The 23,367-nt window shown below is 43.2% G+C and overlaps 1 long non-coding RNA gene across 14 annotated transcripts in view; it reads right to left on the bottom strand.

Moving 5' to 3' along the window:
* Window positions 1-23,367, bottom strand: part of LOC144283132 (uncharacterized) — a 71,364-nt gene that overhangs the window by 28,739 nt on the left and 19,258 nt on the right. For 6 of the 14 annotated variants that reach the window (XR_013351493.1, XR_013351488.1, XR_013351481.1 and 3 more), the window contains 8 exons: window positions 19,157-19,270; window positions 18,076-18,197; window positions 8,614-8,708; window positions 5,667-5,729; window positions 5,268-5,364; window positions 4,881-5,089; window positions 3,297-3,611; window positions 1,008-1,189 (listed from right to left, as the gene is read on the bottom strand). This is a non-coding gene — a long non-coding RNA (uncharacterized LOC144283132). Of the gene's footprint in view, window positions 1-1,007; window positions 1,190-3,296; window positions 3,612-4,880; window positions 5,090-5,267; window positions 5,365-5,666; window positions 5,730-6,708; window positions 6,806-8,284; window positions 8,396-8,613; window positions 8,709-18,075; window positions 18,198-19,156; window positions 19,271-23,367 lie in introns of all 14 variants that reach the window. The other 8 variants (XR_013351482.1, XR_013351487.1, XR_013351483.1 and 5 more) reach the window with 8 other exon arrangements.

Here is a 23,367-nt window from a genome sequence, read left to right as displayed (position 1 = left end):
TTGTACCTTGCCTTTTTCACCTAATAATCTATTTTGGAGAGTGTTCCACATGAGTATATGAAGGAACTTTCTCATTTTATTGGTTACATTATATAGATACTCCACAATTTGTTTAACTATTTTCCTGCTCATGGACAGATAGGTGGCTTCCAATATTTTGATATTCAAACAGTGCTAAACCTTTCATACATAATTTTGCACGTGTGCCTGGGTATCAGTAGCATAAATTCCTAGAAGTGGACTACCTGAGCCAATGGATATGTTTATATCAATATTGTTAGCTATTGCCAATGTTCTTGCCAGGGTGGTAAGTTGTTCCACTTCACCCTCCCACCAGCCTCCTTATATCTCCAATGACAGTGTTAGCCAACTTTCTAGGTTTTGCCAATTTGAAAGGTGACAAATGACATCTCAATGTACCTCTAGCTTGCATTTTTCTTCATTTGAGTATGGCTCTACTTTCTTTTTTTCCCCCTCCCCTCCCCCTCCCCCTCTTCCCCCTCCTTCTCCCCCTCCTTCTCCCCTTTCTTCTCCTTCTTCTTCTTCCTCTTCCTCTTCCTCTTCTTCTTCTTCCTTCTTAAGTCTTCAGTGCTATTCATATTTTCCCTCTTGGTATACAACAATAACAACAACAACAATAATAATAGCTAACACTTCTGAGGTGGCTTACCATCTGCCTTGTACATTACAGGTATCTCATTTACGTCTCTCAACAGTTCTGTTGTTGTAGGTACTATTACTATCCCCAATTCACAAATGGGGAAACTGAGGTATAAAGATGGAAGTAGTTGTTCAGGGTCTCAGAGCAATAAATGACAGTATGTTTCAAAGCCAGGGTTTGAACCCAGGCTTCCCTGACCACAAAGTCCACATTCATAGACACAAGGCGACTTTACGCACTACTCAACAACCACACCACAAAAATAGAGGCCCTTAGGCATCGATTCCCAGACTCCCTCCCTGAAGTTCCATGAAAGTAGCCAGCTAATGTTCTCTCATGTTCTTACCTCCTTTTGAGGTTAACACCTTCTCAGGTTCTAGCCTCCTTCAAGCTGTGCTCTTCAGGGACCATACTATCACATGGACCCAGGGCTCACAGAGATGAGTGGAGGCTCCCAGAAATGCAGCCATGTGAGAGGAGTAATTGAGCATCTGAGTGGACAGCACTTCACCCATAGCAACCACAGGCCTACGATAAGGAAGAAATAAAGTTCATTCGGCAAATATTTATTGAACATCTACTATGCACCAGGCTCTTGGACAGAGCAATGAACAAGACAAACCAGGCTCCTATTTTCATAAAACTTACATTACATTGGGCAACAAATAAACAAAAAACCCCATTGGTAGTGATAAGTATTATGCAGGAGGTTAAAACCTAATTTGGTAAAGGGCTCCTTTGGGTTGGTTAGTTGTTGAAGGCCTCTCTAAAGGAGGTACTAGGTACACTGAGAAGCAAATGATTTGAGGCAACCAGCTATTGCAGTGCAGGGGAAGAGCACTGTAGGCAGAGGAACAGCCAGAGCAAAGGTCTCAAGACAGGAACAGCCTGAGAGGATCAGCTGAAAGAAGAGGCCAGGGTACCTGGAGCCCGGAGAAAAGGAGCAGGAAGGTTCTGTGAGAGATGCAGCCAGAACTTCCCTCAGGGCTCGGAGGGGCAGTAAAGAGAACCTGGATTGTACTACACCCAGTGGGAAGCTATGAGGTCTTAAACTAGTGTGGGGGGATGGGAGCAAGTATATGTGTGTGACACAATCTGATTTGTTTTTAAAAACAATCACTTTGGCTGCTAGGAGGACAGTAGATAATAGTGATACAAGGGAGCAAATATAGACACCACCTGGAGGCTATTGAAGTGGCTTGGACTGGCGGAGACCATGAAGGCTTGGACAAGCATAGTGCTTCTCAAACTTTAGGGCTTCAGAATCTTCTGGGAGATCCTAACCCCAGGGGTTCTGATTCTGGAGAGGACTCTAGGATTTTTTTGCATTGCTATCCAGCTCCCAGGTGCTGATACTGCTGGTCTGCAAACCACATGGTGAACAGTGTTGGACTAGACTGGAGATGGAAGAAGTAGACAAATTTCAACATTATTTTGGAAAGTAGAGTCCATAGGACTTCGTAATGGATTGAAGGAAAGAGGAGAATCAAGGGTGACTTTGGAGTTTTGGGCTTCGAGGAATCGAGGAAACAATACCACAGGCATATGTTGAGAGTGGAAAACATGAGCAGGAGCAGATGGGGGGAGAAAATCCAGAGTTCCATTATGGGCATGTAGAAATGTTAGTCATGAGATGGTGAGTTCTGGGGTTAGGGTGAGAGGTTAGGCCTGGGATGTGATTTAAAGTGACAGCAAGGAGGAGGTGGCCTGGGGAGAGCATGTACTCGGGGAAGAGAAGGAGCATAGGACAGAGCCCCACCTGGGCATCCCACCCGTAGAGTCAGGAAGAGCAGGGGAATCAGTGGGCAGGCCACACATCTGGAAGCAAGGTGCAGGATGAGAGACCCAGAGGAGAGTACTCTCTGGGAAAGAAAAGAAGAACCAGTGAAAGTGAGGGAAGGACGCTGTGAGAATCTGTAACCACAGCTCGGTTCTTCATGCATCATGATCAACCATCAATTCCAAATGCTGGGAAAGCAAAGGTGGAAACCCTAGATATTATAGCTCACTCTCCACCAGCCTCAAGTCCTGAGTGGTGCAGCATTTGAGGAGAGAAAGAAACGGACTGAGTTCTGGGAATTGGACCTAGAAAGGAGACTAGGGAGGAAGCTGTGCTGGGATTCAGAAATGACCATGGGTGGTTTCTCATAAGGCCTATACCATTCTGGAAACTTCACTTTCACCTGGAAGAACAGCATCCCTACTCCTCTCTCCAAGAGCAATTAATTCTTCACCCAGTGTTTGTGAGCCCTGGGCCTCTGAGCTGAGCCCTGGCTCCACAGAGGTCTCCTCCCTTGTCTGCATTTTAGATGGCTTCCTCTCGCCTGGCTCCTTCCCCTCAGACTACAATAATGCCACTCCAACCTAAAATAAAGCTCTGTTCCTCCACCCTTCCTCCCCTGCAGCTACTGCTTTCATTGCTTTTACCCCAAACTTCCTACACCAATGCTCATGCTTCCTCACTTTCTTTCTTGTCTGCACCCCCTGGAATTTGGCTTCTGTCCCTGCCACTGTCTCCAAAGCCATGGCCACTTCCTATCGAACACAGGGCCTGCTCCCAGATTCTTGGTTCAGCAGTGTCTGTGCTTCATTTCACACAATGATCATCCCCTCCTTCAGGAAACTCTTGCCTCACCATTGCACGCAAATGCTTTCCTCTTCCTTGGTGTGGCCTTGGGGTCCAGGACCCTCTGAGTTCCACCACTGGTGGTCTGGTCTCCTTCTCTGCTTTCTCCTGGATGATTTCAGCCATACTCTTCCACAATTACTTGGCCATGAACTTATGGGTGGTGATAGCTCACACTGGTATTTGCAGCTGCCTGTTTGACATTTCCATGTTCTGCAGGATTGTCAGAGATGGCCAGAGCAAAACTTAGAGCCACAGTCTGCACTTAAGAAATGTATATCAACTACATCTTTGCTGAATGAACTGTTTTTTCCTGGCTATCTCCTACATATTAAAGAAAAGGCAATAAGCAATAAACAGGACACAAACACCTCTTCCCCTTCTTTCTGTGTTAATGGAATGACATCATACCCTCCTCTCTCACCATATCTAATTGGTCACCAGTCTTGTAGATTCTATCTCCAAAATGTTTCTGGAATCTTCCTGCTTTATTATATTTTGTTCCTACTCTGCTGTTATTATTCTTTTTCCAGCTGACCAATAGTAGTCTAACTCAGTAGTTCTCAAAGCTGGCTACACATTAGAATCACTTGGAAGATTTTTAAAATCCTGATGCCCAGGCTCATCTAGACTAATTAAACCAGAATGTCCAAAAGGTAAAGTCAGAGCACTGGTATTTCTAAAAAGCTCCACAACTGATTATAGTATACATTCAGATTTGAGAACCACAGATGGTTCCCCTCACTAGTATCCAGTATTTCCCTCAAAAAGAAAAAAATCATCTCTCTTCTGTTTAAAACATCAGACGACTCCCTATATCTTATAGCAGGATTTTAAACTCAGAATACAATTTCGGGGACCCCTGGTGGCTCAGCGGTTGAGCGTCTGCCTTTGGCTCAGGGCGTGATCCCGGGTCCGGGGATCGAGTCCCACGTCAGGCTCCCTGTGAGGAGCCTGCTTCTCCCTCTGCCTGTGTCTTTGTCTCTCTCTGTGTCTCTCATGAATAAATAAATAAAATCTTAAAAAAAAAAAAACAGTAAGAATACAATTTCAGGGGATCTGTGAACTCTATTAAATTATACCCAAAATATTGTGTGTAGGGAGATGATTCATCCATTCTCAAGGAAATTTCATTCAAAAACAGTAAAGAAATATTAGCTGGATGGTAGTTAATAGTTATTCAACACTATATGCTAAGCACTTTACATACACGAGTCATTAATATTCAAACCTAACCCATGAGTATGAGTATCACCTCCATTTTACAGATGATGGTTAAGTAACTTCCCCAAGTCAAAAAGCCCTTGGGGCTAGATGGATACCCAACTAGATCTGTTTACCACCTTCCTGGTTTGCTGGACTAATCCAGACCAGGTAGTTTTGGCAAACAAGCCTGCCTCCCCCAACCTAATCAAATGCATTCCTCCTTCCACACCCATGCTCTAGCCACCCACTTCTCTCCATTTTCTGAAGAAATCACAGAGTCCATGCCTCTGTCCCTAACACATGCTGTGACCACTCCTTAAAACGTCCTCCCTGCACTTCCTTGCCAGGTAGATCCTACTTACACTTCAAGACTCAGCAAAAACATACCCTCCAGTTCTCTGAATCCTTCTCTCCCCCACTCCACTTTCCTGGAAGACTTCAGTATGGCACTTTCAGCATCAGATGATAGAGAGAGGTGTTCTTGTTTCTCCCCTGACAGGTGGAATTCCTTGAGAGAAGCAACTGTGTTTTGTTCCTTGGTGGCACCCCATCATTTCACAGTACCCTGGCCCAAAGGATGGCTCAATGAATGTTCACTGAAAATAATATAATTAAAGTATATAAGGACCCAAGTTTGATCCCTAGCACCTCTACAAAAAAAAACAAAAAAAAAAAAAGAAAAGAAAAGAAAAAAGAAAGAAAGAAAGAAAGAAAGAAAGAAAAAGAAAAAAGAAAGAAAGAAAAGAATATAATTTAAGTGTGCTTTCTACTTACTAGGGAGTACTCATGCTGTAGAGTAAGAAGAGTAGGCCTTTGTCTTGTGAGAATGACGTTTAGGATGTTCTTACATTGCCAAGATGTCCCTGCCGATCTCATAGGGTTATTGTTAAGATTAGATGAAATAATTATTTAAAAGCACTCTGCATTGTTAAACACACTATGAAAAAGAAGGCCTAAGTATTAACTAACTCTCTCTGCTCACATCCAGTGGCTAACGGGCCATTATGAATGTCAGGAAATGTAGATTTAACAGCCACCAGCTACATGCCTTAAAAAAGTGTCTGTCATTGCATTGGCATCTCCTGCTCTGAAACAAACAATTTCCTCATTGCTGTGGCATTCTGCACAGCTGAAAGAGCCACACCAGGAATGCTCCATTGAATTAATACTTACTTAAAATTGGTTTTGGAAAACATGTCTCAAGTGTCTTGAGAGGTCCTCACAAAGTTGCTTTTACTAGGGTGAGAAAAAACAGAAGCATCAGGAGTGCAGTTAGACATACATGGGCCATTATGGAGCTTCCTGATTTTGATAGTATCCTACTAAGGTAACCCTAAAATAGAGCACTTGGGAATGGGAATGGTCTTTTAATGAAAATTACAGAATTGTAGCAAATTTGTGACGTTTGACATTACATTACTTAATTGTGAATGTTCCCATACTTTCTAAGTATTTTTAAAAATTACCCTAGCTTGATGCACTTTCTAATGAAAGACTGGGAATTTTCATTTGTGGGGAGTGATTTCTAAGCCCAATCCTACAGTCTGGTGACAGAGAAAATCATTACCTGATGATGGCATAATATATGAAGCATCACAGAGTGTGTGGCATTTGGCAAGTGCAAAGAAAGAAAAGAAAGAAAGAAAGAAAGAAAGAAAGAAAGAAAGAAAGAAAGAGAAAAGAAAGAAAGAAAGAAAGAAAGAAAGAAAGAAAGAAAGAGAAAAGAAAGAAAGAAAGAAAGAAAGAAAGAAAGAAAGAAAGAAAGAGAGAAAGAAAGAAGAGGAAGGAAGGAACGAACGAACACTTGAAAGTCTTTAAGGACAAAGTGAAAAGAAACGTTACTGGACTCCCCTTCAGTACACAACCATACTGAAAAACTTTTTCACTGGAAGAGTTATAAGCTGTATCATGTGTGTACAACTGTACTCGTGCATGCTCATGTGCACAAATGCAAAGTAGAATATTAAAAAGAAAGTCTCATACTGTAGAGAAGGATCAGAAAGACCAAACCAACTCCTGACCCTCATTTAATTTTTTAGACAACAGTAAGATCAATGTAATGGTTAAGAGTTCTGGCTTGGAAGTCAGACTGAATTTTAACTGGGTATGTGACCTTCAAGAAAAAATACTACATTTCCTAGCCTGTTTGCAATTAGGCATGGTCATGCGACCACATTCTGGCCATTGGGATCTGAACACAACCTCTAGGTCATACCCTTGAAGGGGCAGACTGGATCCTTCATTTCCTTTCTTCCTCGGTTGGAAATACTGAGATGTTGCTCCATCTTTGACAGGGAGGAATCACATAGCCCCTAAGGAAGGCAGAAGACATGAAAGAAGCCTGACGCTGGGACAAGGTGGAGCTGCCTTCTCAGCCTTGGAGTGCTCACGATGAGATTAACATGAGAGAGAATTAAACTTCTATCTTGTCTAAGCCATTGTTATTTTGGGCCTTGTTAGCAGCCAAACTGATACCCTAACAGTGTAACTGAAGAAAAGCAAGTTTATTAACCTCTACCGGCTTCCGTTTTCTCATCTGTAAATTGTGACAAATACAGTAATAGTAAAAACAGCAACAGCAATAATACCTTTCTCCTAGGGATAAGGCATGTAAAATGATCAGACCAATTTCTGGCACCTAGTAAGTACTTATAAGTGTTAGCTATTAATAATATTTAAGTTGAGTTATTGAATCCTGATTATACATGTGGCATGACAGTAGCCTCTGGTAGCTAAATTCATGCTCTACACAGCCATCCTCTTCTCATTGGCATTCAAATATCTGTGTAAAATTACTAAACACTATTATATTTGGTGGGTATCAAGTTGTATCCCATGAGTATCACATGGTATATGGTTTTGCATATCCTGTGTAAATAAATTCCAGAATATGATTTTCTTAATGAAGAGAATTCAGGAGAAGCTTAAAGTTAACCATGGAAGGTATAGACTTGGGAAAATTTGGTGATGGGCAGCTTTGAAACCTCATTAAAACCAGGATTTATGTTTATAATAGGAAGGTGAGAGGTTGCGGGGATAAACTCAGCAAGTTCAGAATTGATTTCACCTCCCTGACCCTCCACAAACTCAGTCCTCCTTTATTATCACAAACTTAACCACTTTATGCACTGAAAAGAACTCAGCCCCAAGCATGGGAAATCAAAAACCTCTTGGGTCCTTATGACCTTGGGACTGAACTGCTTTTGGGTGTGAAATGAGGTGGTGCTCCTCCCAAAGGCACCCAGGTTTGCAACCTGCAAGAACTTCTGGAAGGAAACAGCAAGATCTCCCTATTTGGGAGGGAGGGGCAGAGGGAGAGGGAGAGAGAGAATCTAAAGCAGGCTCCACACCCTGAGATTTCCACCACCCTGAGATGGCGACCTGACCTGAAATCAAGAGTCAGATGCTTAACCGACTTGAGGCACCCAGCTGCCCCAGCCTCTTCTTTTACTTTCAAAGTTAATGTAACATCCCTGCTGGACTCATAGTGCAGACTGAGGTGGCTTGGGGTGAGGTTGGCTGGCAGGAAAGAAGAACCAGCAGCACCCCTATGAAGGCTCAGGGTCAAAGTGGGGTTCTATTTTGGAGAGACGACTCTGGGAGCAGTGCCCAGAGCTGGTCCCTTGTGGTTTAGCCACTTGACCTCATGGGTGGGCCCAGGGAAAATGGCCAATGGTCACCAAAAATGTGGGTCCCCTTGGCTGTGGAGCAGTTATATCTAAGCATAACACAGGGCTCCTCTCTCTGCAGCCTGAGAAGCCTATACTTTCCACTGGGTTCATCAATCTTACCTGGACTGCCCAGTGCTGCAGTGGGTCCAGGAATGGATGAGGCCTCCTGATGAGATAAGGCCTCTCCCTGCTGGATCTGTTTCTACCTCAGGGCTCTTATGCCTTTAAGTGCTACAGTGGAGAAGAGCTTATCAGTAGACATAATGATAGCCAGGACTGACTTAAGACTGAATGAGCTCCCTTAGGATTCTTAAACTTATCCTAAGAAGGAGCCTCAAGGAAAAAAATAAATAAAAGGAGGAAGGGAAGAATGTACCATCCTATTTTCTTGGATGTACTTTTAAAAATATCCCTGGAAGGATGTATGAGGAACTAGAAACAGTGATTACCTTTCGTGGGTTGGGATAGCATTGAGTGGATGGGGGGACAGGTGAGACTTCACTTGTCTTCTTATACTTTCTTGATTTTTGAAGCTTCTGTGAAACTAAGTCAAAAAATAAAAGAATAAATTAAAATAAGTAAATAAAAACCACGACTTCAGCTAATGGAGGGAGGTTGAGAAAGGGTAATAAGAGGGAAGGGGGAAAGGAGCAGTTATAGACCCCATTCCTATGCCAGGCTAGGGCTCCCATAGGAACTCTACAGCCTTCACCTCAATATAATAGAGGTCCAAGATGCACAGAAACGTGGCCTCATTTTGGACCCCCATCTATTAAAATATTACAGTCATTATCTTGTCTCTGTTACCTCTGAACTCGTTCTTAAATATGGGCTTTCTTTATCTCTTACCTTCATTACTCTGACAGCCTTCCAACTGGCCTCCTTGTGTCAACCTTTTAATCCCTCAAATCTATGCAACAAACTTTAAATTTCTTTTTGGAAATGAAAACGCAATTGTGCCCCTCCAGGCTCCTTCCACGCTTAAAGTCCTTTGGGGTTGCCCATTGAGTATATGATAACCTCTAAATTTCTTTTACATTCTTCCAGGATCTTGCCAATCCCCACTCACCCTGCTCTACCCACACATGACTGCTGGGGTTTTTTTGAATGGCCCATCCTGCCATACTTTGTGGCCTTGCATATGCCATTCCTTCACCTTGAAGTCCCCCCATCGTGTTTTGTCACCCTGGAAAGCTCCACTCTTCTGTCAGGATTTGGCTCAAATGCCATCTTCTCTGTGAACCATGGTGGCCCCTCTTCTTGCCGCCAATCCTGACTGATCACCCCACAACACTTTGGACACATGTCTATCAACATTTACTTTATTCTTTTTTTTTTTTTTAAAGATTTTATTTATTTGAGAGAGAAGGAAAAGAGAGAGAGAGAGACAGAGAATGCGCAGGGGAGGAGGAACAGAGGCAGAGGGAGAAGCATGCTCCTCACCAACAAGAGATCCCCATGCAGGGTCCTGGGATCATGACCTGAGCTGAAGGCAGATGCCCAACCCACTGAACCACCCAGGTGCCTCAACATTTACTTTATTCTATTAGCACTATTTCTACATTTTTATTAGACTCTCAGCCTCATAAGAGCAGGAGTCATGCCTTATTCATCTTAAAATTTTTTTTGTATTATTGAAGTCTAGTTTACACACAGTGTTATACTAGTTTCAGGTGGATAGCATAATGATCTGACAATTCTATACATTACTCTGTGCTTACCACGATAACTGTAGTTATCAACTGTCACCATACAACATTATATATTTTTAAAATATTTTATTTCTAAGTAACCTCTACACCCAATGTGGAGCTCAAACTGATGACCCCGAGTTTGAAAGTCACACTGACAGAGCTGGCTAGGTGCCCCCACCATACAATGATATCACATTATGGACTATATTCCCTCTGCTGTACTGTTCTATTCATCATTACATTTCCAATACACAGAAGAAACTTGGGTTGTAAATGGATGAATAGTTTGCTCCAAATTCAATTCTCAGGATTGGCCACAGAGAACAACTGCTGAAGGTACCCTAAGGTTAAGCTTGCCTTCCAGAATTCTGTAAACTTGGCTCGGTGGCTGTCTAAATAATAATGAAGTTTAAACACCACAATTGGCTCTGTCCATGACTAAACAATGGCTGGAGTTTAAATTGTAGCCAGATAATCATTAAGAAACAAAAAAAGTGAGCTAGGATTTAAGTACTTGGCTTTATACCAAGGAGAACAGAGTGGTTTCATGCATTACGTGAATGCTTTGAAAGTCAGGACAGGTCACATTCCTTAGTAACAGCAGAATGACACTGTAGCAACAGGTAGAGTCCAATAGCAACCATGTGTGGGACAGATTCACTTTGGGGAAACTCCAAGGAGTAGAGTAGGGGTGTTTTTAGTTCCAACTTGGAGAGCCAAGTGTGGTTTTCACATGGTACTCTTCTCTGTGGGGTAGATGAGGTGAATGTTAATGAAATTATAAACTGCTGAAAAATTAAACCCCACAAAGCTTTTTGCATCAAAACTTTTTGGTGGTTTTCTCCCCTCTGGTAAAATAATGGAAATTGTCGTTTTTAACCATTTAAGGCATAAATTTCAATGGCATTAAGTACATTTACAATGTTGCATAGCTGCTATCCATTTCCACAACTTGTTCATTATCTTAAAACAGAAGATTTGTCCCCACTAAATGTCTCATTTCCCCCCTCCCAAAATTCTACTTCCTCTCTATGAATTTGCCTATTGTAGGTGCCTCATACAAGGGCAGCCATATAATATCGTCCTTTTGTGTCTGGCTCATTTCACTTAGCATAATATTTTCAATTTCCACCCATGTTGTAGCATGTACCAGACCATCATTCCTTTTTATGGCTAAATAATATGTCATTGTATGGATATACCACATTTTGTTCCTCTCTTCACCCACTGATAGACATTTGGGTTTTGTCCATCTTTTGGCTATTGTGAATAATGCTGTTACGAACAATGGTGTACAAGTATGTGAGTCCTTGCTTTTCATTCTTTTGGGTATATATCTAGAAGTGAAAGGTTTTCTACAGCAGCTCCACCAGTTTACATTCCCACAATTAATGCACAAGAGTTCCACATTCTCTGCTCCCTTAACAACTTTTTTTTTGGGGGGGGTACTTATAAAGGGGGATTTTATAGTTTTGATTTGCATTTCCCTATGGACAAGTGATGATGAACAGCTTTTTCGTGTGCTTATTGGCCATTTGTAGATCTTCTTTGGAGAAATGTCCGCTCAAGTCCTTGCCTCATGGTTGTTGTTACTTGTTTTTTTCTTGTTGAGTTGTAGGAGTTCCTTATATATTCTGGACATTAATCCTTTATCAGATATATGATTTGCAGAGTTAATTTTAAAACTCTATTCAAAAGAAAGTAGTCACATTATAATCAGTACCCATCAAAGTGGTGATGCCCAGCCTTCTGAATGCTAAAATGAAAACTATGTTGCCAGCTGGGAGACTTGATCTCTCACCTCAGAAATGGGGGCAAGCAACCAACAGCAACAAGTGGCAAGAATAAGAGCCCAGCGAGGTCAAGTCAGGAGGGGAAGGATCACCAGAACTCAGAGGGTCAAGGGAAAGACCCTGGGGTTGCCCCTCCCCATGTCCCCTGCTCACTCAGATGTTGACTAAGAAATCCTCTTCTGATTCTTTCTCTCAGTGCCCACCTGAGGATATCCTGTCCCAACTTCTGCCCTCCCAACCCTTCTCCCTAACTAGGAGTCATGCATTATTTTAGGTCAGGCTTTCTTTTCACTTTGTTTCTGGGGCCTCATTCACTCAAGACCAGAAGTGCAGCTGATTATAAGATGGCTGAAAATCCCCATCTCCTCAAAATAGAGCTGCGGTTAAGAAAGTAGTACCAGTTGTAGTGCCATGTTTGAGCTCCGTCTTTGAACCCACTGGCTGCGTTTGAATCCTGGATCCCCTGTTTATGAGCCCTGTGATCTTGGGAAATCACTTCTCTGTGTCTCATTTTTTTTCCTCTGCCAAAGGGGGATAATAATAGGATCGACATCAGAGGGCTGCGGTGAGGATTAAATGAGATACTTCCTGGAATGTGCTTAGACCAGGGATGGCACATTGTGAGGGCTTCCTAAGCATTAGCTATTATTATCCTCACTGCATCCAAGGCACCTCTTAAGTTCTGGAATTGGCATGTTCCTCTGAATGACCCCACACATTGCTCCTCCTCTGATGTTCTTCTGTGTGCCTTTCCCAGATGGCTGACTCCGTGTGATATGAATAGGTAATGATGCTGCCAATGGTGTCCAGCATCATATCAATAACATTAGAAACTGAGTCACAGTGCCCAGATACAGAGAGTTCTCTTCTTTGTATTTGTCTGAGAGGAAGGTGAATCACTTAGAGCCACCCTGTAGAGAGCACTGACAACACTCTGTGATATTTTCCTTGACAACGCAAAATTCCATGGCATTCACCTGGGAATGTGATGTCATTTCACTGTTACAGTCAAGTGCCAGTTATGGCAGTAGCAACCCAACCATGGAATGCCCAGGAAGAGACACATGAATGAATACCTGGCTCAGGCCAAAATCACTATGGCAGAGCAGCTAAGACCATACCAGAGTCAGGAGGCCTCGATTCCTACCTTGGCTTTGCTACTCACTAGTTGTGTAACATGGACAAGTAACTTCTCTGGGCTTCAACTATTATCACATATAAAATTGAGATAATAGTACTGCCCACTTCATGCTATTTTCTGAAGATAAAAAGAACTAATACATGTATAGGACTCAGAACAGTGCCTGGCATATAGTAAGCATTCTCTTAAAAATATATGTAATGCTCTGGATTCAGCAACCACAAAACAAACACACAGTAATGGAAAAGAAATGTACCTATCAAAGTGAGACAGATGGAAGGGGTCCACCAAGCAGCATGTCAGGCTGTGTAGTAAGGGAGAAGATAGCTTGGTGCCTTGCCTTGGTATTGGCACTCACTACAGTGGCTGTCCTCATTATCACACAGAGACACCTGCAGCCAGTGGGGTGAGGATAGGAAGCTGAGGTGAAGAAGGATAAAGAAGCCTCACTGGGGCTTTTTTGGAGCTAGGTATTGGGAGGTTCCCAGGGGAGGGGAATTCATTACATTCAAAATCTCTTAGAAGAAGATCAGTTTATACTTGCATATGACTTAACCAACATCAACTTCATTATTTTTTTCTCCACCAGCCTTTAGCTGAGAGATTACATTAAAATAAATTGTAAAACCTTTCCACGGCCTCTCTATACCTCTGCAATTTGCAAAATGGGTTAGTATCAGGCCAAGGGTGCTTCTAAATAGGCATGCAGGGGCTGCTGTGTCCCCACTTGGTGTCCCAGAAACACCTCCCCTGGCCCTGTGGTTTCCCAGTAGTAAACTGCCAATTCTCAGGTTTCAAACTCCTCAGGTTTAGCATTTTAGCAATGGCTCCCTTCCTGGCTCAACTGGCATTTCCTGGCACCTACTCTTGTTAAATTCATCAGCTTGAAGCAGCCGTATAGCCTAATGATGCTTAAAAGTGCAGAATCAGGACAGTTCAAACCTGCTTTCAGTACTTCCTGGCTACATGAGTTTAGGCCAACCACTTCCATCTCATAGAGCCCTAGTTTCCCTATCAGCAAGAGGGGGATCACCTGCACCTTCCAGAGCTGTTGTGAAGATTACAGGAGATAAATGAGCCATGCTTAGCACATACCTGGCAGGGCTAGTGCTAGATAACTGGGAGCTATTATTAGCCTGCATAGGAAAGCACGACAGGCCCTGCAGCTGCTCTTCTGAATCCCTACCCCTCCTTTTTTCCCAGTCTCCAGGTTTTAGGAGTAGGATAATTACTAATGTGTTGAAATCTGGGTGGGAGCCGGTATATATAAAATTACAAACCAAAAAAATAATAATAAAAATAAAAATAAATAAAATTACAAACCGGCCTGTGACAAACTGTTCCAGCTGTCCAGATTGTAGTGTACCATTTGCCCCAGGCAGCTAATTGTTGCTGTTTTGTGAAGTAATTTGAGTTGGGGGTGGGAGTGAGGACAGCATGGCAGGGTCCCAGCCACTGGGCTCTGTTGTTGGCTGATCTGGGGAAAACTCTAACAGAACCCACCCACGGGAAGGAGGAAGTCAGTTCCTCTCTGTTCTCTGTGTTCTAACTGGATTACATGAGAGGGCTGGGGACAATTGAGCCAGAAGCAAGAGGTACTAGGATTTGTTTTTGGCATCAGGGTAACCAGACTCTAAAGTGCTTGTTATACCCACTCTTGCAAAACAAAACAAAACAAGCAACAACAAACTCAGGTGTCTTTGGCCAATATTAAGCAGAATGTGGTCCTCCCAAACAGGTTCACAGAAAGTTACCACCACGAGGGGTGCCCACAGAGGTGACCTTTTACAGGGCTGGAATGAGTTCAACGTTGTCCTCCAGGCAGAAACAAAACAAAAAGATCTTGGGTCCTTTAGCTCAAAGGAAAACAGTCTTTGTCCCTTTGAGGTCAGCCTCCTCCCTTCTTGTCTAGTTATATTAATATATGAAGGACACAAAAGGGTCAAACACGCCCGTGCTTATCTCTTAGCCAAATCCAGCCTTTCTTTGCTGAAAGCAAGCTTTTAAGACAGGGGCTTCAGGCAAACCAGATCATCCTGGAGGTCTCTGGGGTTGCTGCCCTTGGGGCCCCAAAGCCCCCACAAGTCCTTCTTCCTACCAGGAAGTATCAAGTTCAGTTCCTCCTGACTTCAAGAAACTTGAAGTAATGTGGCTGCAAGGCTTCCATAGTTCTTCTCTGTTGCCTTTGTGCAGTCCCCACTAGAGTTTTCTGTTGAGTAAAAGGGAAATGGGGGATCTAGGAAAACACAAAACTCCCTGTGGAGCTATAATTATACACATGCAGATAACATTATTTGCTCTAAAAACAGAACTTGTAATTTTGGGGGGGTGCAAATTAACCTTCCCTGAGAAATCTCCTAAGAGAATCCTTGCAATTGGTTTTTCTCTTCATCTCCCTTTCCCCTCATCTTTCCTAGTTCTTCTTTCTCCTCCATGTACATTTCTGGAGAAAGGCAAATCAGGTCTATAGGTCCCCTGCAGAGCTGGAAAATGGAAGGAGAGATGATTGGACAGCTTGGAGAGATGGTACCACAGCATTTGATCTTACACAGTATCCTCTAGCAGCCAGTGCCTGAACAGAGCTGTCCCAGAATAGCTAGAGAAGTCTTGAGTCACTGGTTTGTAGACTCTTTCCTTATCTTTAATCCTCATGCTCACCAACTCTCTGCAGGTCTCTTGGGGTGATCTCAGAAGTGGCCTGCTTGTCCCAGCCCTCTCTGCTCCGCCTGTCCCACAGTGGTCTACAGCACCCGTAGTTTCCTGGAGTGCTGATGTGAACACTGGAGGGCTTAAATCCCCATGGGTAAGTATGAGCATAAAAGGTCCCTGGGCCTGCAGCTCCCTAATAACCAGACAACACATCTCTGAACCCCATAGGACTGGAAAAGGAAACAAAAAATCAAAAAAGGAACCCCAGAGACTCATCTACAAGCTCCTAGGTTTCTTCTTTATGAGGTGAGTCAGCAGGAACTTCTCCCTATGGAAGGGCTGGGTTGCATCCAGGGGCTGCCTACCGGGGGCTGCATCCAGAGGAGATGCAAGAATCCCTTTGGTATGAAGGGAAGCCAGACCTGGGGTTTCCCTGGGGCTTCTCTTGGGCCACTAAGTCTGACATCAGCTTTGGAATTGGAGGGAGGCACTATGATAGTGGGAAACCCACCTTCACCCACCCCACCCCCACCTCTACATAACTGCCCCCGCCCAAGAAGGAAAAAGCTTTCTTTCACTTATATATGGGGGCCTTGGACATAAATGGTTTTAGTTGATCTGTTCTCTTTGTTTTTCTGTGAGTGCAAGGGAGCCACCAAAAAAACAAAAAACAAAAAACGAAAAAACCCCAGGACGGTGGTTGTTATTGCTATGGAGTTTTTTTGTTTGTTTGTTTGTTTGTTTGTTTTCCTCCAACAGTTAAAGTTATAGAAGAATCTCTATACCTTTTGCTTGGAGGAGTAAACATAACCTAAATCCTCGAAGAAGTCCTGGAATACTGTTTGGTGAGCAGAGAATCCCCACTGATCCCAGTTTTTGATCTTGGCTGCCCAGCCCCTCCACACATGCTGAACAGACAATGTGTCCTAACCCAAGAAGCTGAAAGTCTTGTAGAGTTCAATTAGAAAGTTGTCTGGAGGAGGCTGAGAAGAAACAGAGTAGCAGGGCTGCAGAGAGGCCATGACGAATCACCCCAACAGTAGCTCACGCTGTTTTGCATGCAGGCACGGTGCCCATGCTGTAAACGGATTATCCCACTTGAATATCACAACACCGTAGAAAGGAGGCATTACATTTACCCCCATGTTACAATTCATGAATCAGTGTAGGGTAGCGGCCCAATGCTCAGTTCCTAGAGTCACACGGTGAGGTTCAAATCCTCACTCCATCACTATCTGGCCGTGTGACCTTAAGCAAACTCCCTAATTAGCCCATGCCTCAGTTTCCTCATCTGTAAAATGGGGACAGTAATAATGCCTGGAGTTGCTGTGAAGAGTGAGAAAAAAGACACAAAGTGATGAGAACAATGCCATGCATGTAGTAAAGTAAGTTTTATCACTGTGACCTCGTTCATCCATCTCAGAGACCATGGAGCCAAGATCAGATCCGAGGATTAGATTCCAGGTTATCTGGCCACCAAGGCCTCTGGCTCCAGATTGTGGGGGTAGCGTCTAGGAAGCAAGAAGCAAAGAGCTGCTGACAAAGTCTTGGGGGCATGTTCTCGCTTGCTGCTTCAGGTGTCTCCCCCTCACTCAGGGCTGGGTATTCTCTTTCACAGGAAGGCTAAGCCACAGCGTAAACACCCTCTGATACCTCCAGCAGCAGCGAATCACAAACAGCAAACCTGCAAGATCCCTTCTGTCCCTGCCATGACCAGCTTGTGACACAAAACCCTGCCCCTGACTACCAATTCTGGGAGGCCTTTGCTGTACCTTTCAGCCCTGATGTCCCGCCAAGCACTGTGCTTGAGGTGGCTGCATTCTCCAGCGGCCTCCTGGGCACCGCTCTTTTCCATGAACAATTCAATGAGCTCTTTCTTTAGTCCAGCCATGCATCAGCAAGACCTGACGTGGGTTTGGCTCACCACCGCCAATCAGTGGGATTGCTGGATTCCAATTACCAGTAGGGGAGGCCCCACTCCCTGCAGGGGGCTGCTCTTTCTTGGGTATTCCCTTAGCTGGTACCCTCACCCTGGTAACTATTCCCCAGGAACTTCTGTGATTGTTGCTAAAGCAATCATGCCCTAAACCCACACCCACTATCAGGCAGTGCTCCCTGAGATCAGGGAAATAGAACCAAAACTCGGGCCCATGTCATTGCTTACTGATAAGGCTCAAGGAATATATAGGAACTATCATCCCAAATATCTTTGCCACTAATCAACCTTCCAACCTGAGATCCTCTTCATCATAAGCGTTCCTTCAGGTTATTGTATTAACCTAAACCTCTGTTCCAGGTTGCCAGGATACACCCAGTTTACACCTGTTAGCCTGGCATAATGGTTGACAGGGTCCCTTTCATTCTCAAAACTGTCTTGGTTTGGGCATAAACTATGTGGTCCTCCTAGTTTTAGTACACTTTCTCTCTGGGGGACTCCTGTTAAGATGCACATGGTCCCCCGGACACTTGTATTGCATAGTCCAAGGTACAGAAGAGTCCTTATGGGACTTCAGGATATTGCTCTAGGTTTGCTCCTTTGGTGGGGAACAACAAGGGCAGGGGGAAAGGTACAAAAGAGGGGAGAGACTTCAGATCAACTGGGCTTAAGAAAAGACCTGAGGCTTCTATCCTTACCTTTTCTGCCAACCCCAGTCTAGTCAGGTACCATCCTCTGTGTTTTCTGACCTTCCCTGAGTTGGCTCCAGGAAGACAATTGTCTGTTGATCTGCCAGATTCTCTACCAGATCTTAAGTTTCCTAAGGGTATGGATTACATATTACTCAGCTTTCCATCCCCAGTGTCTAATCTCATGTTTGTCACAAAGTAAGCATTCATTAAGAATTTTCCCTGGGGGCACCTGGGTGGCTCAGTCTGTTAAGCGTCTGCCTTCAGCTCAGGTCATGATCCTTGGGTCCTGGGGTCTAGCCCAGCATCAGGCTTCCTGCTTATTGGGAGCCTGTTTCTCCCTCTCCCTCTGCCCCTCCCCTTGCTCATGCTCTCTCTCTCAAAGAAGATTTAAAAAAATATATTTTCCCTGAATGAATAAATGAATTTGAGACTCAGTTTCTGTATCTGTAAAAGGGAAAATCTAGCCTTCTGAGATGGTTGTGAGGCATAGAGATACTTGTGTGTACATGTATTATACCTGCCCAGACATTATAGATTTTTATTAAATAAGAATAACTTAGATGCCTATCATCATGATTAGTCATGCAATCAATCTCAGAGCAGTCCCACTAAAACCAAGCTAGATGATGGGAACTGCATCTCCCAGAGAGCTGCCATTTCACTATGATATCCTTTTCCCTCTCTAGGCTACCTCTGAAGTTCAATGTCAGTTGAATTCCCGTACAGGGACTTCTTGGCATAGGAGGGGAAACACACAGAAGGTGACTTGTTTCACACTCACTTAGGGTCACCTGTTCTTAGAAAATAAGGCAAGGAAATCAGATCGGTGTGGAAGTACCAATTCCCAGGTGTTTGGGAAGAGGGTGTAATATTGATGATTGCAGAAAGTGGGTGTGAGGCACAAAGGGGGCAGAACAAGGATAAAAAGTGAGAAAGGTGTTCCATGGTGTGTTCCCCTGCTTTGCAGTACTGTGCAGTACCAGGATATTAGTTCCATTCCCTATTTCATCCTCAGAAAATCCTATGAATGGGATTTTATTACCCACTTTCACTTGAGATCACTGAAGGTAGTGGTTAGATGGCTTACCTAGGCTTCAACAGCTGATGAGAAGCAACACTGAGCACTGGGATTCACTCCAGATCTGCCTGAGCTGGAGCCTACGAGCATTCTTCCCAGCTAGCTGTCTTTCCTAAGGTGGTCCTGGGGTAAAGAAAGCAAGAAAGATCTGAGATGAGGTAGCCTAATTTGATTGTCCTGACCCAAGCTACAAGAGGTGGGACAACATGGGGCTTACTCCCAGCATAGGGCCTGGCCCATGGTAGGCTCTCAGCAAACAACAAATGGAGCCAGTGAGAACTGAGCTCTTGCCAGATCCTGGTAGTAGGGCAGGAAGTACCATTTGCATCATTCTCAAATGCCCTTTATTTGCTTCTTCCACAGGGCTCTTGAATTAAGAACCCAGGGAGAAATGTAATTATGTATTTTGCTGAGAAACCATTACCTTTCATTCTATTGATTGAGAGAGAGTGCACGGAAGCACGTGAGCACATGTGTGAGTCATGGGAAGGACAGAGGGTGAGGGAGAGAGAGAATCTTAATAATTTTTTTTTAATTTTTATTTATTTATGATAGTCACAGAGAGAGAGAGAGAGAGAGAGAGAGAGGCAGAGACACAGGCAGAGGGAGAAGCAGGCTCCATGCACCGGGAGCCCGATGTGGGATTCGATCCCGGGTCTCCGGGATCGCGCCCTGGGCCAAAGGCAGGCGCCAAACTGCTGCGCCACCCAGGGATCCCGAGAGAAAATCTTAAGCAAACTCCTCGCTGAGCACAGAGCCCTGATCCGCATCTTAATCTCATTACCCATTAGATCATGGCCTGAGCCAAACCCAAGAAATGGACTCACAACCCACAGAACCATGCAGGTGCCCCTCATTTTATTTATTTTAAATAGTACAGAGAAGAGTGTCCATGAGGGAATGCCTGAGTGGCTCAGTGGGTTAAGCATCTGCCTTGGACTCAGGCCATGATCCTAGAGTCCCAGGACTGAGCTCTATATCAGGCCCCCTGCTCAGGGGGAGTCTGCTTCTCCCTCTGCCTCTCATCCTGCTTGTGCTCACTCTCACTCACTCAAATAACTAAAATAAAATCTGAACTATTAAAAAAAGAAAGAGTGTCTGTGAGTTGCCTATAAAAATAGGGTTGGTCTAAAAAGCATATATATAATTCTATAATTTATGCTTAATAAGTTTTTCCTTCATTCCAAGACATTTTAAAATGAGAATTTATAATATTTTGGAGCTGGGAAGAATCTTGGCATTTATCTGATCAAACGCTTCATTCTTCAGATGAGAAAGGTGAGACACAGCATCATGTAGTTTGTCTAAGGCCTGGCCCCATGGATCGACAGAGCTGGTTAAAAGGCCAAAGAACTCTCTCTAGGCCACAAGTTTTCCAATTGTGGAGTGCAAACCAATCGTGAGTAGTGAAATAAGTTACAACTGAATTTCATTTTTATTTTACTTAAAAAAAGTATTTTTGATAGATTTCATTCTTCGGTTAATATAAAAATTGTACAGAAGGCAAATATGTTACAACTGATGAACCAATATTGATACATGATTATTAACTAAAGTCCATAGTTTATATTAGGGTTCACTATTTGTGTTGCACATTCTATGGGTTTTGACAAATGCGTTATGTTATGTGTGCATCACTATCATATCATCATTGAGAATAGTCTCAATGCCCTAAAAGTGCCCTGTGTTCCACCTATTTATCCCTTCCTTACCCCTTCTGGACCTCTGGTTCAATTTTTTACTATATAAGATAGAGTAAAATTTTAAAAATCATAGTGCATATGTTATAGTATGTATAGTACTATTTCATGAAACATTTTTTTTAAGAGGGGGAGGGCAGAGAGAGAATCCCAAGCAGGCTCCACTCCCAGCACAGAGCCCAACTTGGGACTCGATCCCACAACCCTGGGGTTATGACCTGAGCTGAAACTAAGAGTTGGATGCTTAAGTGACTGAGCCACCCAGATGCCCCAAAAATTTTGTTTTAGGTATATAGGTAAATATGTGTGTATTTAAGTTAAAATGTAAAATACATTTCTTATTGTAGATTGGAAGGGAACAAAGTCTGAGAAATACTGCTCTAAGCTTTCTTGTACACAAAATTCTAGGGAATAAATCCAGAAAATGAATGCACAGATGGAACATTTCATATATAAGACCAAAACAAGAAAAAAACATAACTAAGAGACATTAAGAAAATAAACAAGCATACAAAATTTCCCTGAAGAGTGAGTACAAAGAGGTCAGAAAGTTACTGTTTTTCCCCAAATCAGTTTTGATTTTAGTTTCTTTGTTGGGACGGCAAATTATTCAGATTCAAAGACTTTAATGTTCTCAGAATACAAGAAACGGAAAGGGGGAAGAGGGTTGGGTGGAAGCAAGGGCTTCATCCTTGCAAACTAATTCTGTTCAAAGTTTCCAAAAATGTTATCTCTGGATAGTAATCAACGACAACAAAAAAATGCTTTTCAGGCGGGTTTGTTGAGGTTTGCTTGGCTCTACAGCTATTGACTTTTTCATCAACAGGGCCGCTGTTGTGTTTAACTTCATGTCATGCCAAGCGTCTTAGGTTTTTTAAAGGATTTGAATTTATGCTTGAATCAGATTCCTCAAGTTTTAAACATCTCCTTTTCATGTATATTGGTATTTCATCTGTCCGGTGGAAATGTGGAATCTAGATATATCAGCATGTCTCAAAGAAATCCTGATTTCAGGGAACGCCTGGGTTGGCTCAGCAGTTGGGCATCTGCCTTTGACTCAGGGCGTGATCCCTGTCCCAGGATTGAGTCCCACTTCTGGTTTCCTGTGAGGAGCCTGCTTCTTCCTCTGTCTATGTCTCTGCCTTTCTCTGTGTCTTTCATGAATAAATAAAAAATAAAAAGATGGCAGTCTGGGTGGTTCAGTGGTTTAGTGGCACCTTCAGCCCAGGGTGTGATCCTGGAGACCCGGGATTGAGTCCCATGTCAGGCTCCCTGCATGAAGCCTGACTTCTCCCTCTGCCTCTGTCTGTGTCTGTGCCTCTCTCTCTTTCTGTGTCTCTCATGAATAAATAAATAAAATCTTAAAAAAAAATTCCTGATTTCAAATTTTGAATTGCATTGGCTCATTATGCAGCCTACAAATTGCCTAGGGCTCAAATCCCAGGTCTTACTAATTATTGCATGAGCCTGAAAAGGAATTCTTTCTTAGTATTCTTTTTCAAGATTGATATATAAAAGTTCTAAAAATAAAAAAATAAAAATAAATAAATAAAAGTTCTATATTAAATGACGCTAAGATTATATTAGGAGCTTCCCCTTGTATGAGTAATGTGTTAAGCTAAACTCTCTGGATAGGATTTCTATCAATAATCTATGATATAGAAATTATTGTACTCATTTAACAGTTGAAACAAATTTAAGCTCAGATAGCTTAAGGGGAATGCCCAACATCACCCAGAAAGATAGTGGTTAAGCTAAATTGGAATCCATGTCAGGAGGAGCATGGAGCTAGTAGTCTTCTGTGTGCCCCCAGGGCCTAACGTAGTGCTTGATACATAGTACATGCTCAGTAGATGTTTCCTGAAGAAATGACTAATGGAAGAGCAAAGGCTTAGCAAAGATTTAGGGGTAGTTTTAAGGATAAGTAAGATAATACTATTGCTATACCTGCCATTCATTGAGCACCTACTTTGTGTCAAATACGATGTTAAAGGGTTTACATGTATTATTCACAGTGCACAGGAACTAACATGAGGTATAGCATACAGTAAAGATATCAGTTACTAACATTATTATATATCGCTATAATAGTAGATATCGTCATTATGGCAAGAGAGCTTATAACCTTATCATCTCTTCAACTTACACCCTCGATGCTTTTCTCTGAGCCATACTGACCAGGTCAACTGAGGGTCAGCCCTTTCAACAGTGAACCAGCCCCCAACCTGATGCTTCCCTCCACTTCTTTCTCACACAGGCATAATTACAACATGCTGTGTTGGCCAATCTCCCCCCACTCCACCTTTTTAAAAGCATACGTGATGCTGAAGCAAGCACTCAGTTGGCCAATCCTTGAATTACATAAGAAGCCCAGCTCCCTCTACCCCCACCCCCGCGTGCTTTTTGGTGGGAGGGAGGAATAGGGTTGTGGTCTTGTGCTGGCACCTAGTTTGCATAACGTGCTCTTCTCTTTCGGGTTGAATTGAGAAAGAAGCCATGTGGTCTGGTGGCAGCAGCTGG

Source organism: Canis aureus, chromosome 14 (assembly GCF_053574225.1).
Source record: "Canis aureus isolate CA01 chromosome 14, VMU_Caureus_v.1.0, whole genome shotgun sequence".
Taxonomy (NCBI): Eukaryota; Metazoa; Chordata; class Mammalia; order Carnivora; family Canidae; genus Canis; species Canis aureus.
Note: the sequence above shows the minus strand (reverse complement) of the source record. Positions and strands in the feature narration are given on the sequence as shown.